The sequence below is a fragment of the Haematobia irritans genome, chromosome 2 (assembly GCF_050003625.1).
Source record: "Haematobia irritans isolate KBUSLIRL chromosome 2, ASM5000362v1, whole genome shotgun sequence".
NCBI lineage: Eukaryota > Metazoa > Arthropoda > Insecta > Diptera > Muscidae > Haematobia > Haematobia irritans.
Genome location: NC_134398.1, coordinates 129,212,871 through 129,227,949, shown reverse-complemented (window position 1 = coordinate 129,227,949; position 15,079 = coordinate 129,212,871). Strand labels below are relative to the sequence as shown.

General features: G+C 33.9%; 1 long non-coding RNA gene across 1 annotated transcript; it reads left to right on the top strand.

Moving 5' to 3' along the window:
• The first annotated feature begins 6,203 nt into the window (after positions 1 to 6,203).
• Positions 6,204 to 11,906, top strand: LOC142226254 (uncharacterized). The gene is made up of 2 exons (XR_012719642.1): positions 6,204 to 7,420; positions 7,475 to 11,906. It is a non-coding gene; the product is annotated as an uncharacterized LOC142226254 (long non-coding RNA).
• The last annotated feature ends 3,173 nt before the right edge of the window (positions 11,907 to 15,079 follow it).

The following is a 15,079-nucleotide window of genomic DNA, read 5'->3' as shown; positions in this document are numbered from 1 at the left end:
AGATATAAGTTTATTTAAATTAGTTTCCGTTAATTTAACATTTCAAATTGTAACGATAAAATTTCGCTATCACTTGTTGGAATCATCTATTCATTTCTAGTATTTTCCTGAATTTCGTTTATGTTCTTTTGTTTGCTAACCAAAATGTTAGTTCTTACTCTCTCATAGAATAGCAACCCCTTTGCTTTGTTATTCTGCATTCTCATTTCATCTCATTGTCTATTGTCATTATTGTTGTTGTTGTAGTAATGCGAGCATATATCTATGTGAGTGTGTATGTGTTTGGCAGCCACCAGATGAACATCTTAATGGTCGTAGATCCTTCTAGCATTGTCTAAGAATATTCTGGCGTTGCCAGAATATTGTAGTGCTACCAGAATGTTCTCGTATTGCCACACCGTCATATATAAAAGCGCTCGCATGCTGCTAACGAGTCAGTCTTAATTAAAGCGTCAAACGAATAACTTCAGTGTGAACGAATTGTAAAGTGTGAAGTCATAGTAAATAAATTGTAGATTGTCGTTATTTAGAAGAACTGTGTTTTAATTGTCGGGTAATTAAAAACGCCTAAATATAAAAACGTAACAATTGGTGTCGGAAGTGAAATAACGAAAAAAAAATCTACAATGAAGTTTAATGAGCTTCGTGTGGAAGACTTAAAAAAGGAATTGAGCAAACTGGACCTGCCGACAACAGGCAATAAGGCCCAGCTTCAAAAGCGTCTACTGGAAGAGTTTGAACGGCGTAATATGGACATTGCGACGCATGAGTTTGATTATAAGGAGGACATTGACGAATCAATACTCGTCAATACCAGCAGTGTAGAAAATCCATCTGTGGCTTCAAGTGTTGTGGATTACACCTCAATGCTCAATGTTTTAAGCAAAATGATGGAAGAAAACTCTAGAAAAATCATGGATGAGAATTCTAGAAAAATGGAAGAAAATTCTAGAAAAATGGAAGAAAATTCTAGAAAAATGGAAGAAAATTCTAGAAAAATGGAAGAAAATTCTAGAAAATTGCTGAAAGAAAATGCCCTACAAATGGAAGCAAATTCTAGAAAAATGGAAGAAAATTCTAGAAAATTGGAAGAAAAATTCGACGAAAATTCTAGAATGGTCAACGAAAAATTACAACAAATTTCTGAAGGCATGGAGAAACGTGTGGACCATATAGAAAATCAAATTGTGGAATTGGATAAGAAATTTGTGGTTCACGATGAAAAATTTCTACACCTTGAGAAAAAAATGTCAGAGCTGGAAATTAAAGGTGGTCCAGTGCGCGTCATCGAGGGCTCAAAAATCAAAACTCCTGTTTTCGATGGCTCAACGTCATTTGATGTCTTCAAATTCCAATTCGAAATGGTTGCTTGTAGAAATTTGTGGAATGACGATGATAAAGCGATTGAACTTCTATTGGCATTAAAGGGCAATGCTGCTGATGTGATACAAAGCATTCCCGCTGCTTCTAGAAATAACTATAATGAAGTAATAGCGGCACTTCAACGCAAGTATGGTGGAGAGCACAAGCAGGACATCTTCAGAATGGAATTGAGAGGAAGAATCCAGAAATCGAATGAAACCCTACAAGATTTCGCAACAGAAGTTGAGCGGCTAGTGCTTTTGACATACCCAGGTGAGAGTCATCCTCTTGTGGACCGCATCAAAATTGAGACCTTTGTGAATGGCATTCGAGACCCAGAGATAAAATGTGCAACATATGCCGCACAAAAAGCTACATTCACAGAAACAGTAACATTTGCACTTATACAAGAGACTGCGAGATTGCTGGCACGGCCTCAAATTCACAAAGTACGCAGAGTAGAGACCGAGTGTGAAGAATCGAAATCGGTCATTGAATTGGTAAAAGAGGCTCTAAAGCAGATAATGCAAGAAATGAAGCAGCAGGCAAATAAATCTAGAATAAAATGCTATAACTGTGATAAGGCTGGACATCTTTCCCGGGAATGTAAAACGTCGGGGTCAATCTCGCCATCTCCATTAAACAATAGTCAGAAGAAGGCGACCACAAAGCCAAGCGACTCAAATTCAAATTTTGCGGATAATAGAAAAGGTGGCAAACAAGTTATTCATCAAGCCTTGACACGACGGCATTGCAATGTAGAAAACAGACGCTACTCGAAGGCTGAACCAAAGGAGACAGTTGTAAATGTCAGGCAGTTACACATCGAATCTGGCACAGACTGGTCAACAGAGCAACGTAAAGATCCCATTCTGAGAAAAATTATTTCGGCAAAACAAGAAAATAAGAAACCCAGCAAGAAAGACATCGCAGCAGAAAGTCCACTTATGAAATCATACTGGGCTCAATGGGATAGTTTAGTTCTAGTCAATGGATCCCTGCAACGTAAATGGGAAAGCGAAGATGGCAAGAGCAGCCGAAATTTGATCATCGTACCGGATTCCAAAATAAGAGACGTTTTGGCGGAGTTCCATAATGGTCCCAGTGGAGGTCATCTGGGAATAACCAAAACAGCCGAGAAAGTGAAGCAACGATTCTACTGGGTTGGATGCCAGAAATCAATTGCTGAATGGGTAGCCAATTGCGAGAAGTGCATGAAGGCGAAAGGTCCAACAAGGAAAAGTCGAGGTCCTATGCAAGAATATAGACCAGGAGCCCCGTTTGAAAGAATAGCAATGGACGTGGCAGGTCCTTTCCCAGTAAGTGATTCTGGAAACCGTTATGTCCTTGTGGTCATGGATTACTTCAGCAAATGGCCGGAGGTGTATGCAATTCCAAACCAAGAGGCAAAAACGATTGTGGATGTGGTCAACAAAAACTGGATATGTCGCTACGGTGTGCCGTCCGAAATTCACTCAGACCAGGGAAGAAATTTTGAATCGGCCATATTCAAAGGGATGTGTGAATCCCTTGGTATCAAGAAAACGAGAACTACGCCATTACATCCACAATCCGATGGCATGGTAGAAAGGTTTAATCGCACTCTGGAGGAACATCTTCGAAAAGTAGTGGACAACGGCCAGAGGGACTGGGACGAGCATATACCAAAGTTTTTGCTGTCGTATAGATCTGCCATTCATGATTCCACCTCTCGAACACCGGCCAATGTTCTATTCGGAACTGAGTTGAAGTTGCCTGGCGATCTGATATTCGGCGCTAAACCTAATGAGCTCGCCATGGAAGAAAACAGAAACGACATCCCAAACACTTTCGGTGAAGTTCACGAATCAGTGCGCAACAAAATAAAAATGGTCAGCAACAGAATGAAGGCGAGATACGATCGTGCTGTAAATACAGAGGGCTTCCAAGAAGAAGAATTGGTTCTGCTATTTAACCCGCAACGAAAGAAAGGATTGTGTCCTAAACTGCAAACACAGTGGGAAGGCCCATACAAAGTCATCAAGAAGATCAATGATGTTGTATACCGGATTCAGAAGGACGACAGCCCTAGATCAAAGATGAAAGTTGTACATCTGGAACGATTGGCTCCTTACGGAACAGGTTCTGTGCCTGTTCGGGACGAACAGGCTTAAGCGGGAGGCAGTGTTACGAATTTAATAATTATAGATATAAGTTTATTTAAATTAGTTTCCGTTAATTTAACATTTCAAATTGTAACGATAAAATTTCGCTATCACTTGTTGGAATCATCTATTCATTTCTAGTATTTTCCTGAATTTCGTTTATGTTCTTTTGTTTGCTAACCAAAATGTTAGTTCTTACTCTCTCATAGAATAGCAACCCCTTTGCTTTGTTATTCTGCATTCTCATTTCATCTCATTGTCTATTGTCATTATTGTTGTTGTTGTAGTAATGCGAGCATATATCTATGTGAGTGTGTATGTGTTTGGCAGCCACCAGATGAACATCTTAATGGTCGTAGATCCTTCTAGCATTGTCTAAGAATATTCTGGCGTTGCCAGAATATTGTAGTGCTACCAGAATGTTCTCGTATTGCCACACCGTCATATATAAAAGCGCTCGCATGCTGCTAACGAGTCAGTCTTAATTAAAGCGTCAAACGAATAACTTCAGTGTGAACGAATTGTAAAGTGTGAAGTCATAGTAAATAAATTGTAGATTGTCGTTATTTAGAAGAACTGTGTTTTAATTGTCGGGTAATTAAAAACGCCTAAATATAAAAACGTAACAGTATTTTAAACTTACGATGTTATCGACTGGTGATTTAGTTTCTCCTTGGTCTGTATCTCTATCGAACATTTCATTAACGTACCGATAATTGAGTTTCACCACGTGTTTATTATAAGAAGAAAATGTTATCAGGCGATAACAATAACCTACGGAAATTTCTGTTACAAAAGTACCAAGGCATTCCTTGCAGCTTACGGAAATTTTGTTAGAGGTACATACCGACCTTAAGAAACACCCTTGTATGCATGCGTGTAATGTTTTGCTTTTTCATCATGATTATTATATAAGTATAAAAGTTCAGGAGTTTTTAAATATTTTTGGGAAACATAAAAAGTTTAGTCGATTTACAATAGCAGAAGGAAGTCGATTGGTGCATTAATAATTATGGAAAATCCATAGTCCATAGATTTTGGAATCTACTATATAAAGGGTGATTCTTTTGAGGTTAGGATTTTCATGCATTAGTATTTGACAGATCACGTGGGATTTCAGACATGGTGTCAAAGAGAAAGATGCTCAGTATGCTTTGACATTTCATCATGAATAGACTTACTAACGAGCAACGCTTGCAAATCATTGAATTTTATTACCAAAATCAGTGGCAGAAAATCCGCTTTTTTATCGACAAATTTTGTTCAGCGATGAGGCTCATTTCTGGTTGAATGACTACGTAAATAAGCAAAATTGCCGCATTTGGAGTGAAGAGCAACCAGAAGCCGTTCAAGAACTGCCCATGCATCCCGAAAAATGCACTGTTTGGTGTGGTTTGTACGCTGGTGGAATCATTGGACCGTATTTTTTCAAAGATGCTGTTGGACGCAACGTTACGATGAATGGCGATCGCTATCGTTCGATGCTAACAAACTTTTTGTTGCCAAAAATGGAAGAACTGAACTTGGTTGACATGTGGTTTCAACAAGATGGCGCTACATGCCACACAGCTCGCGATTCTATGGCCATTTTGAGGGAAAACTTCGGAGAACAATTCATCTCAAGAAATGGACCGGTAAGTTGGCCACCAAGATCATGCGATTTGACGCCTTTAGACTATTTTTTGTGGGGCTACGTCAAGTCTAAAGTCTACAGAAATAAGCCAGCAACTATTCCAGCTTTGGAAGACAACATTTCCGAAGAAATTCGGGCTATTCCGGCCGAAATGCTCGAAAAAGTTGCCCAAAATTGGACTTTCCGAATGGACCACCTAAGACGCAGCCGCGGTCAACATTTAAATGAAATTATCTTCAAAAAGTAAATGTCATGGACCAATCTAACGTTTCAAATAAAGAACCGATGAGATTTTGCAAATTTTATGCGTTTTTTTTTAAAAAAAAGTTATCAAGCTCTTAACAAATCACCCTTTATAAGTTTAAAAGCATTCAAAACGCAATGATCGACTTTTGCCATAATTCAAATGGTTATTTTCTACAAAGTTTAAATTCAATATTCAATTTCCAACAATAATAATAATTAGTGTCAAACACTCCAAAATGTTCACAATTTGGAAAAGTCGACTCTCCAATTTTTTGACTTTATCATCATTTGGAAAAGTCGATGTTTATTTTGCATAATTTCTTGGAACAGTCGATTTCTAATTTAAAAACTGATATAATATTTTTCTTTGCTAGAAAGTGTAACAATTTCAGTGGCAATTTTTAAACTAAAAAACTGAATGTACTCCTTTTGATATAATCGGCAAATGGTGACCCTGATAGCAATTCATATCACTCTATCTCTCTCCCTCTCTCTCTCTCTCTCTCTCTCTCTTTCCTTGAAACGTGTCCATAATAAATTGAACTAAAGGAAGTGAAAATCTTATGTATTTTCAAATAGAACTATTATTAAGTAAAAGAAGCTTTCTGCAAAAACAATAATTTCTCTATTAAATAAAATGTCTATACACTTATTGTATATTTACCTTTACAATTATTTAATGTATTTACTATTATTATAATTACTATAAAATATTCTTATTATTATTACTATTATTAAAGAAAAACAAACAAAAAAGGTCCATTTAAAGAAAAATTAAATTTTTTATTAGGCTATTAAGAAATTTTATTGTCAAGAGGAAGAAAGGCAACAATAATTAAAACTTATAATACATCTATATTGGAAACCAAATGTATTAATTAATAAATAATACAATAAATTCATATATATTGCGCACTTTGAAATCACAAGAAAACACACCTCCATCCTTATGATTAAATTTTAAGGATCTAATCGATATTGTAGTAAAACTCGCTAGAAAATTATATTTAATGAAAACGAGAATAAACGTTTTGAAATTTAAACTAAATAAGACTTTAGCTTCAAACTAACAAAAACACGGAAACATATTCGAGTTGAAACCAAATAAATTATATAAAAAGCTAAAATGAATTATATGAAAAAAAATAAAAATTTTAGCCTACAAAAATAACAATAACAAATTAAAAATTGAGAAATCACAAGCAAACGTAAACAAAACTCTTATAGATTTAGGGAATTTAATCAATGTTTTCAAATCCCAAAATAAAAATAATACAAAGAAATCATAAAAAAATTGGGAAACTTTGAAACAAATTAGAGGACATTTGCTAATATTATGTATATCAGTTTTAATTTTCGATCATAGTTTTAGTTATTTAAGAACAAAAACTAATAATAATAATGTCTTAGGAAAAATATAAATAATAAGCCTTAACGACATTAAGTTTTTAGCACATTAGTGTTTAAAGTTTAGGTTCCCTTGAGCGAAATTTATAATTTAAAATGCTTAGAAATTGTAGAAAGAAACACATGCAGTTTTATTTAATAGTCATTTGTTTTTTTTCATTATTATAATTACAAGGAGCTGCAAAATTCAAATACAGACTCTAAATAAAAAAATTAACCCACGCCCAGAGAAGGGATATGATCACCTCAAACATGTTTCAAGAGCAAAATGTTATTTTGGATGGTGACCATGTAACATGTTTGTCGCAAAAAATTTGTTTCCTCGCCAAACCAAACATGTTTTCCGAAAACGGACACATAAATTCCGAGAAAATGACATGGTTGCAGCGAAGATGTTACATGCACCCAGAGAAGGAATATGATCACCTCAACCATGTTTCGAGAGCAAAATGTTATTTTTGGAGGTGACCATAGAATATTTTTGTCGCAAAAATGTTGTTTTCTCGGCAAACATATACATGCTTGCCGAAGTCAGACATATGCTTTTTGAGAAAATAACATGGTTGCCGCAAACATGTTACATGTTCTCCGACCAAAAATAACATTTTGCTCTCGAAACATGGTTGAGGTGATCATATTCCTTCTCTGGGTGTGGATGGTGACATCCAAAAACATGTTTGAGGTGATCATATTCCTTCTCTGAGTGCACTAAATACATATTTGAACTCAATTGGCTTTCAATAAATAATCTTTTGAAATCTTGTTGCATTGCTAGATGTCTTAAATATGGTTACAGACATTCAATTAAGAAGGAACTATAAAAATATCAACCCAATGAACAAAGACATTTGAAAAGGGTTTGAATCCAAAATAATTTCATATATATTTTCTTTCAAAGACCATTAATTTGAAATGGTTGTTAGAAGTATTTTTTATTCTGTATAAATTAAAGATTTCTAAAATGTCGGTGGTTACAGAGATTGATTAAGAAAGACGATCAACTCAGTGAACAATGACGTATGTAACAACACTCTTAGAAAAATATGTTTTTCATATGTTCCGATATAAACAAAGTGTGTTTCGGGCACAATTTTAAAACACAATATATTTAAGTGCAAACATGTAATGTTCCTAAACTAACACTATATGTTTGGGACATCTATGTTAATATGTTAGAATATATTATGTTTGGGGCATAAATGTTTCATAAAAATCATATGTGTGAATGCAAACATATATAAATTTACAAATTTCGACTAAACATACATATGTTGTGATATTTTATCCAAAGCGACAGAGAGAGTATAGAGAAAGAAATAGAGATGGAAACCGGGAGAGTTGACGAAAGATATCAACATAACACCGGGGGAGCCACCGTGGTGCAATGGTTAGCATGCCCGCCTTGCAAACACAAGGTCGTGGGATCGATTCCTGCTACGACCGAACACCAAAAAGTTTTTCAGCGGTGGATTATCCCACCTCAGTAATGCTGGTGACATTTCTGAGGGTTTCAAAGCTTCTCTAAGTGGTTTCACTGCAATGTGGAACGCCGTTCGGACTCGGCTATAAAAAGGAGGTCCCTTATCATTGAGCTTAACATGGAATCGGGCAGCACTCAGTGATAAGAGAGAAGTTCACCAATGTGGTATCACAATGGACTGAATAGTCTAAGTGAGCCTGATACATCGGGCTGCCACATAACCTAACCTAACTAACCTAACATAACACAGCGAAAGAATCAAAAGAGAACAATTTCTGTGAAACCGCTGGTATGTTGTTTCGGAAAACTGTTTTATGATAAGGCCAAAAATTTGAATGAAATCGAAGTTTCATTATAAAAATTTAATATAGTATAAATATAAATGTGCAAATTAAAAAAAAAACAAGTTTTCGGTCGGAGCAGGGATTGAACCCACGACCCTTTGCATGCAAGGCAGACATGATAATCACTGCTCCACGTGGCAAACAAATGTATGTTTCTGTTAAATAATGTTATGTTTGCATGGGCTCGTGGGCGCTGCAAACTATGCTATATAAATGTAACTTATAACGATAATTATCTGCTGGTGACCATAACAGCTACGTAGCCCAGTGGATAGTGTGTTGGCTTACAAACTGTATGGTACTCGGTTCGATTCTCCGTGCAGGCAAAAGGTAAAATTTAAAAAAATTATAAAGGTGAATAATTTCTTCAACATTATTTGTATTACAGAAAAAGGTGCCAAGAATTAAAATATTTCGTGGAAGTGAAAATAACGAGAATGTTATGGAATGAGCACAATCGTCTTTGGGAAAAATTCTTCCAAGCATATAATATTTTTGGGCTCAAAATGCTTCCAAACATATAATATGTTCACATAAAACAAACATATTAATGTTTCGGCAGTATCCAATAATATATGTGCTTCCTGCAAAATATGTTTGGAACATATGTTAAAGAAGCGATTTTTTTTAGGGTGAAGGTTTGAATCCAACATGTGCATACGTACGAAACTTTATCGTAAACGTACGAAAGGTTTTTTATTAAAGAAACGAATGATTTGATTAGAGGTACGAACTTTTATAAAACATTGAGATATTACGTTCGTTTCACGTCGAAAAGTGGGATGTCTATTTGGAAACAATTAAGCTTGTCCAATAAGGAAATATACGATTTCATAAAAATATTGCTTTTAAGGCTTTACAATGAGATAGGCTTCATTCTCTGATCCAACTGATCCAAACTCGAACTTAATACCCACCTTTAGTCGCTAAAAGCGTAATTTTTTCACGATTACTTTTCTTTAATAATCCATTTTAATGAATACAAAATTTGTGAAAATTTGCCTTGGGCTATTCCCCATCAAGTTATAATAAAATTTGCAACAAATATGCATATTTTTATGCCCTTTTTACTGATTTAGTTTTCACTTTAGCGGCTAAACGAACTTAGTACTCACCTTTAAAGTGGGTATTAAGTTCGAGTTTAGCCGCTAAAATCGTCATTTTTTCTCGATTACTTTTCTTTAATAATCCATTTTAAGGAATACAAAATTTGTGAAAATTTGCTTTGGGCTATTCCCCATCAAGTTATAATAAAATTTGCAATAAATATGCATATTTTATGCCTTTTTTTACTGATTTAGTTTTCACTTTAGCGGCTAAACGAATATAATACTCACCTTTATGCTTACTACTGAGTTCGTTTCTGCGAAAATCGAATATCTTCATCTATCTTCGTACATAGGGTCTTAAACCCAGGGATGTTAACTTATTTATGCGAAATAATATGCCTGCCTATTTTTTCGTGCGTTGTATAAATATGTATCTGAAAATACTCAAAACCAAAATTTCGCATATATTCCCCGCTAACGTTTTTTATATGGAGTATAACAATTTTTCGTGCGAAAACGTGATCTTAGTACTAGGCTTTAGACGTTAATCATTCTCTGTTACCATTCGAATAATTTCAGATTGATGTTATAGTGGATAATTGTCCGCCGCCGAATAGGCAAATTTATATCGGCTTAAGCCGCCGCCGCCAAAGGCAAAAATTTAGTGTCACCCTCCGCCAAGAAAAACTGGTCGGCTTCATTCTCTGCTCCTGCCCGCAGCAAAAATCTTATGCATGTGGGCACCGACAAAAGCGTTCCCATTCATTCTCTGCTTTTAAAACTGTTTTTGTCTTTTGGCGGCTGTATTAACGACGTCGACTAAATGCTCGTCCGTCCGTAATTTCGATATAATCGATCACTAAACCCTTATACATTTGGCCTTTTAAAGTAGAAAAAATTACAAATCCTCTCACATCTCCTGCAAACGGATATTATTTAAAAATGATATTCCCAACCAAATTATGAATCCGATAAAAGGTTAATAATCGTAGTATTTAAGGTTGTTTTTTAGAAAACAATAAAATGTTATGAGTCTGGAAAGATAGGTATATTTTCATCCAATCAATAAAATTCATTAGAAGCAAACAAAAAATAGGATCAGTTCAAATTTAAAATACAAACTAGAAATCATTAACCTGCAAACTGTTGAATAAACAATAGTACATAAATATAAAATATTTTTTTTATCAATAGATTTTAGAAAAATGCATTCGCAGTCATATTCAAAAATAAGTTTTAAGAAACAAAGATAACGGCATGTGGATTCAATTCAAAATATTTTTGAAAATAATTTTAAAATACAAAATGTAAAACAAAAATAGTATGAAAGCTCTATAAATATATCAGTCACATCAGAAACACAAAATAATATTTACGAAAATCATAAATAATATATAACGATAACAATAATAATAAGAACAAAACGAGAATTATATAAATTCAGTAAAGTTACAATTTATCCTCTGCATCAAAGAACGATATTACATTTTTAACCAAACAAGAAACCCCATAAAACAATTCCCTAAATATGCATTAAACAAACACAAGAATGATAGCAAAAGAAAACATATATTTAAAGAATTTTGAAAATTGAATAAACCAAAATTAAAAATAGCAAATAGTCAATATAAACTGGTAACATATGAAATAAATCAAATTTAACATATTCAATGAGAATATATAATATCATCTTGATTAAAACCACACGACAGATTAAGAGCAAGGAAAATGTTTCTGAAATAGAAAAAAAACATAAAATCAGCCTCAGATATACGTACAATTTCCAATATCCAAAACAAGTTTTTCCATTCGACTGAAATGTCAAAAAACAGCTGATGGAACGCTTTCATTATAAAATTAGGTGGATACTATGTTCGGTTTCCGAAGCGAAACAACACACAATCTGCCGAAACTATTTTTCATTTGTGGTACTTTGTTTTTCCGGACCGAAAAACTGACGAATAGCTTAAGTCCGGAATTAGATAGTGCTAAATCCTTCCATGTGTTTGGTTTAGGTAGGCAGTGTCATTTGGAAATTAAAGCTCTCAAAGCAAACTTAACAAAACCTTCTTCGTTTTTCTTCAACGAACTAAATACTTTAGGAATTTTTTCGGTAGAATGAACATAGTACCTAACTTATTGCCGTAAATAGCTCAATAAAAAATATAACATGTTTTCAAGCAAAATTCACTTCGAAAACGATTTTCATTCAAACATTTGTTTATTGGGTGTCTTAATAAATTATTCGTCTATAAGTTATCGCCAGATAATACTTTTTCAAATGTAACATTTTGTTTTAATTTGACCTCTCTGATCACGATTTCTTTTGATATCTGAATTCATAAATTACCCAGCAAACAAGCGTCGCCTAAAAAGTAGTCAAAATGTTTTTTTTTTTTTTTGATCCGAAAGTGATGCCGAATTGGCTCAGAAGCTATGAATTTAACATGGGTTTGTCATAGGACGGATGTCTACCATTTCAACAGCCTTGGCACTAAATTTGCATCACTTCTTAAGGTGTGATCCGAAATCAGTGTTTTCGATGGTAATTAAAAATATTTGTGGTATTTTGCCAAATAAACAATTGGTTTAATTTTTTATGATTTTTAGTGCATTCTATTTTCAAAAATTCCCAATTTTTCTAGAATTCATTTATCATTTTTCCGACATAATTTAATTAAATCGTATCATTTTAATAATTCTTACTCTGTTTTTATCATATTTGAAAAACAGTGAGTTACAAAAAAATTTAATTAAAACTTGAATTAGAACTTCCTGTGCTGTTAAAATAAAGAACATCTTTGGGAGGACATTTTTGGAAGTGTTTTTAAAATTATGCCTTTAGAACAACTTCCGATTTTTTTGCTGGGTACTTATAGCTTGCTACAGTACGAGGTACAAAGATTCAAAGTTGGTCGATATCAGTCAATTTTTGTCGATGGGTGCCCTACACACCGAAATCCAAATTTTACAAGGACAATTTTTATCCTATTTTACTGTAAAATAGTGAACAATATAATTTATATTGGACAAAAAATTGTTATATGTTATACCCCATTTTGCCGCTGGGACTTCCAGAACATTTTGAGCACGAAGTAGATATTTCAAATTGTACCAAATTGGTCATTGTAGTACTTTTGGGAAGTGGGATGTACCAAAATTAGTACAATTGTACCAACTTTTAGCTTAGCTCAATGACAAGAGACCTCTTTTTACAGCCCAGCGCGAACGGTGTTTCTAACTAGGGTTAATTCATTTGGGGAAGCTTTGAAAAACTGTGAAATATCACCAACATTTCTGAGGGGCGTAGGTATTTTTTCGTACGAATTCTAGGCAATAACGATATTTCCAATTCGAAATATTCTTCAAGGTGTGACACTAAAATGTTTTCCCTCCCCTCTAAAAAACATCACAAAGAAGCATAAAACTTGATTAACTCCTCTCTCCACTGTATATTTTTTATATAATAAATATTATATAATTTACTCTAGTTTTCTTTATATTTACGAAACTCTTTTTACTTAAATATATTAAGATATTAGTTTCTAATTAAAATATTGTCTAATCGTCTCATCGTTTAATTATTATTTAATATTTTTATTATTATATATTTATAAATCTATATGGTATATTTGTAATAAAATTTGCGATAATTGTATAATTTTTAGCTTTGTTTTAAAAATTAAAAGTTTAAAAATATTCAAAAGAAAAACAATCGGTGATATTTATAAGTGTATAAACAAAAGAATGTTATTTAGAACATGAGGAATAAAGAAAATTAAATCAATAAAATTAATTGACTTTTTATTAAAGGTATTTCATTTGAATACGCAATTTTTACGAATACAAAAACCGGAGTGCTGAACTGCAATACTCTAAAGGGTTATGCTCATATGCAAAACAATTTATTGACAGTTTATCGAATGGATTTCTATGGTAAAAGTGAGCTTGAAGTTTTCTTTAACTTTTTTGTATGTTGGTGTTACAGTTTAGAAGATTTAAAAAAGTTTAAGGATTAGCAGATCTGTTTCTGTTGGAAACGGTGGTATGCTTAACAGTTGGGTGAAAAGAAACGTGGGTTGCCATCTAACATAACAGAGCCATTTTTGCCGGAGGCAGCTGAATTTTCCCTCCGGCGGAGGCGGCTTGATATAAATTTGTCTATTCGGCGGCTTACAATTATCAATATAAAATCAATTTGAAGTTATCCGAATGGTATAGAGAAAAATTTTAGTATCAGCCACCGCCGATAAAAATGGATCGGCTTCATTCTCTAGTCTGGACGGCGCATTAATCAAAAATTTCGATATAAATCAGAAAACTGTAATAATAATTGTTGTATTTTTTCCAAAATTTTAAACCTTCCCCCACAATTAATTAATTTCAAGCTGCTATAATAATTTTGAAAAATTTTAGCACAGAAAATTTTAATGAAACGTAAATTTGATTGGAGGATTGGTTTTACAAATAATATGATTGTCATTCGGATAATTACAAATTGATTTTATAATGGATAATACGTCTTGCAGACTATAAGTTTATCCCATATATTAGCCACATTATAAATTAAGTCCGAAGGCATAATCGGTACTGCTGCATGTTTATGGGATCGATAACACATTTACCGATTATTTAGTCATCAACGAATTGTCATATCGATTGGACACACTGTAAGATTCTTTACAAACACAGACATTCCGTCCCGAAAAACTTGTAGTCTGTAAGACGCATAACTGCCCGCCACCGAATAGACATATTTATATCGGCTTAGCCGTCAAACCGCCGCCGCCGAAAGAAAAAAGTTAGTTTCAGCCTCCGCCGGCAAAAAATGGGTCAGCTTCAGAGAATGAAGCCGCCGATGTTAGCTGCCGCCGAACATGTTTTCCCAGTCGACGCCGTCGCCGAAAATTTAGCCACCAATTAATCAAAAAATATTGATGTAAATCAGAAAAATGTATAAATAATTGTTGTATTTTTTTGGCCAACATTTTGAACCTTCCAATCATTCAACATCAAGCTGTTATAATAATTTTGCAAAAAAAATTTAATTATGCGCCGTGCAGACTATAAGTTTATCAAGACGACAGTGGTCGTGTATGGGATTTCGCTGCGGAAACCGAACATAGTACCTACCTTTAGCCGCTAAAGTGAAAACTAAATCATAAAATTATACATATTTGTTGCAAATTTTATTATAACTTGATGGGGGAATAGCCAAAGCAAATTTTCACAAAGTTTGTTTTTCTTATAATGGGTTATTAAAGAAAAGTAATCTGAAAAAAATGACGATTCTAGCTAAAGGTAGGTACTATGTTCGGTTTCCGCAGCGAAATCCCATACAAAACCAAAAATGCGAAAAACTACCGAAATATTTTTTCATCGTCATATCTACCCCTGGATCACACAGATGATAA